Below are 3,902 nucleotides of genomic sequence, written 5' to 3'. Positions count from 1 at the left end.
GGGTCGGCTATTCTATCGTCCCGGTGAAATTTCGTGAACGGCTCGACTCGCGGCAGGATAATGTGGATTATAGATATTTATCGATAAATTGAATTCAAGATGAGGGCACATAGAAATTGGAGTGGATAGTAAGTGGTCGGAAAATTGGCTTTAACCCGCGAAAGGGATGCGATTGCGTGTAAATTAGACGAATCGTTTTAAGAAAATGGATCGATTTTAATAACAATATTACACGAAAAAATGCACACATGTATTAAAATCGCTACTCTTTTGCTATTTTTTATATTGCGCATCTTTATCTTATCGGGCACCCGACCTCCGTTAGATTTATAACCTTCGAGAGAAACAAGGGATTAAAAAAGAAAAAAAAAAAAGGAGAAGTGAAAAACACGAAAGCCCCCATTCTCGAGAAGAACTATCGAAGAGGAGGTAGTCGAACCGATGGGTGTACCGGTGTAATATTACTGGAGGGAGGAAAAAGTGCAGTTGCCGCTATGATATATCGCACGAAGACGAATGGTGAAAATATCTTGGCGGAGTTTGAACGGTGATAAAGAGGTGTTTGAAGGAAAGCGAAACGTGCTTTCTCGATACCTTGGGGCATCTGGATTGGGACTCGTTTAATAAGAGAGCCGCCCCGTGCCGAAAAGAAATTGGGATCGGCGAGGGGGAGAGGCGATCGAGGGACGAGTTGAACCGAGAGGCTAAAAGCAAGATGAGCCGAAGGGCGAGGGAAAAGGACGACGATGTGGCGGTGGTTTGGAAGGCGGAGGCATCGCCCGAAGCGGGTACGTGCTCCAAAGGATATTAAAGTATTTTAATTGCAGCGGATTTCGCGGAACGATGGAAGGATTTATTCGAAATCACTCGATCGAGTCTATGAATAGGGATTAAGCTTTTGCTTCTACGCCCCCCTCGTCGCTTCCTCGTACACAGCAGGCCGGAATTCCGGGACGTTAGAAACGAAAGGCAGAAATAATTGAATAATTTAATGGGATGGATATAACTGGGACGTTATATAGCCTCGATGTCGAAATTGAAAGGCGTATCGTTTCCATCTACTTGTAGACAATTCTCTCCGATTTATTTCCTCGTCGTTGGTAATGCCAATTAATATAAACGTTATTCTCACGAATTCATTTTAAAAACGATAAAGGATCGGAATAAAATATATTATCCGTTATATTCGTCGAGTGTAATTCGAGATAATTCGGATTAAACAAAGAGAATCTCGCTCGTCGATACGATGAAAACGACGCAAGAGATACTTTTCGCGCGCAATTTATTACGATTTCGCGAATTCTTCCGTTTCGGATACAATAATGGTGTTCGCGTCAACCGTTCGCCAGTAACGGGTCGTTCATCATGTTTCTTATCACTCTCACCGCTGGTCTGGCTGATCACGGCAGAAAGTGACGGGTGCAGCTGCTCTCAGCATTTTGTGTAACTCAATAACGGAACTAACGAGGCTTGTACGATTAACTAGACCCCCTGATAAATTTCACCATTCTTCCGTAAAACGGGATTCTTCGGATGAAGGTGAAACGTCATTCTCACTTTCTCACACGATTTTAATCTAATTCGATTTATTCGATATTTTCAATGCCGCCGTTTTTGATTTTTATTACGATTATTTTTTTTTAAATTTATTTCACAGTATTGAAAAATATAGCAGCACCGAGAAATAATTTTTGAAATTGAGCTCTTTTGCTTAAAAGGGAGTAGATTTGAATTTGAGGAATTTTGAAGATCTTTGGAACATTTGTCTGTTTTTGTTTGAGAATTTATTTCAAACAAAGTAGAACAAACTTTTTTTCGTCATATAATTCTTCTTTTGAATTTTAATTAAGCAACGATTTAAATCAAATAAATCATCCTTAAAAAGTTTAAGTCTATTTCTATTGAAAGAATTTTATTCGATCGTTCTTCTTTCAATACGGTCGAATAATTTTTTGATAAAGTCATTTCGCACTCTCTGCCATTCTGTTTTTAGAATTTTAAAAATCCGATTTACGTTTCTGAATACGTTTCCTCTTCATTTTACGTGTCTTCCATAACCCATAATTCAGTGTTCCATTTAACGCGACATTTTCACGAAATTTATGAATCGGACGAGATTATATCTACATTAACGATTCAGAATCATCGCACATATATACGTATTATTATATATCAGAATTGATTTAACGAATACAATCATAAGAGATTGGCAAACTCCAACACGCGTTCGTCACATCCATTCAACGACGAAATTTGATTCGAAATATCGAATCGAGATTTATAATAGAAAAACCATGGAACGATCTAACTCTCGAAACACTTCTCGTCGTGTACATCGTTTTCAACGATCACGAAAAAATGTTTGAACATGTTTTCCTCTACGCGTGTATTATTTCCGCGGGAGAGATCAAACATCTGTTCGAACTCTAGGAGGATACATGGAAGGATATTTAGAAGAAGAGCTGCGAATTCTGTAAAAAAAAAGCTTGGTCCGCGTTTAAATCGAATGTAACCGTTTCACCAGGCTTAAACCACGACCACTCTAATCAAGAAAGTGGTCCCTCGCCACGAAAATCCCGCTTCGGTTTTCTCCTTCTTCTTCTTCTTCTTCTTCTTCTTCTTCCTCTTTTTCCTCCGTGATCAAAGTTTCTCTCTGATTGACGACGAATAAAGGAAATTATACCATGGCGAACTTTTATTTGCGCTACCGATCCCATGGCAAAAAGCAACAGTCGTTACCGATCCTCCAACTTGGTCTGTAAATCCTTTTCGTGATTTCCAATTGGATAAAGGTTCAGGCTGGAGCAGAGGAAAAAGTCCTGCTGGCAGTTACACGCAAACGAAAGTCTATGAAGTGAAATAGCAAATATCGAGGTATTTTTCATTTCGTAACAAAAAACAAATATCGTCATCGATCGATTTTCGAAGGTTTCTCGATCGGTATCGTCGTCAAGTATCTTTCAGGAAAAAGAAAATAAAGAAGGATGAAAGAAACACGGAGCGATAAAATTTTGAATTTGCCGAGATTTCGTATTCACGCGGTGGAAAGTTTCTTCTTTCTTCGGATAATTTCAAAGAAGCGTATTTAATTTAACCGCCAGTTGGACAGGGATTCTAATTACGTTAAAGGATCAGTTTAACGAGAACGAATGCACACTAGTGCTGAATGTAACATCACGAGGGTGGAAAGAAACTGCGGCAAAGAAGGTTCAAGTTGATATTTTACGATGAAATCCATCTTTAAAATTCACCAAAGTACCGTATTCCCGCGAAAATCCTGCAACTCGTACTTCGAATCATCCATCCATTAAATCCTCCAATCCTCTCTGTTCATCTTTCTCTTCTTATTCTTTCTTTTTCTTCTCGCGCAAGATTATCGATTAAATCGCAAAAAAAAAAAAGAAGAAGAAAGGAGAATCCAATAAATATTCACAAATGATATGGAAACGATCACCTATCATCGATCTACCTATCCTGGCTACAAGATCGAGCAATCAACTTGCAAATCATGCAGTCATACGAATCGTTATCACGAGCAATGTTGGTAGAGGTCGAACCTTAAGCTCGTGCATCACAACCCCGGCAGGGAAGGAATCCGTCAGGGGTGGTGTTTAACAAGGCCGGGGCGAAAAGTACGTCCATTAAAACAAACGTTAATTCCCATGGTGGAACGCGTAACGACTCGCACCGTTGGTGGCCGTTACGTAAAGCTGCGCGTACCTACTGGCCTGCACCTACATAACGTTTCGTACTCGACTGGAACAGGCGTACCGTCATGAGGATACATAACGCCGAATTTGGGTTAACTCTTGGGCCATGCTTTGTATACATGGGAACATGGGAATACTCCGCGATGGTTATCTTGTTAATTTTGAATCACTCTGGCCAAAGTTTGAGAGGAG

The 3,902-nt window shown here is 39.9% G+C and overlaps 1 protein-coding gene across 1 annotated transcript in view; it reads right to left on the bottom strand.

Moving 5' to 3' along the window:
* LOC102672225 (B-cell receptor CD22) overlaps positions 1-3,902 on the bottom strand; it is a 162,792-nt gene that overhangs the window by 82,885 nt on the left and 76,005 nt on the right. The gene's annotated exons all lie outside the window — the stretch shown is intronic.

The sequence above is a fragment of the Apis dorsata genome, unplaced genomic scaffold (genome assembly GCF_000469605.1).
Source record: "Apis dorsata unplaced genomic scaffold, Apis dorsata 1.3 scaffold_815, whole genome shotgun sequence".
In the NCBI taxonomy this organism is placed as follows: Eukaryota; Metazoa; Arthropoda; class Insecta; order Hymenoptera; family Apidae; genus Apis; species Apis dorsata.
The sequence above is the reverse complement of the archived record's forward strand: the minus strand, read 5'-3'. Positions and strand labels throughout refer to the sequence as shown.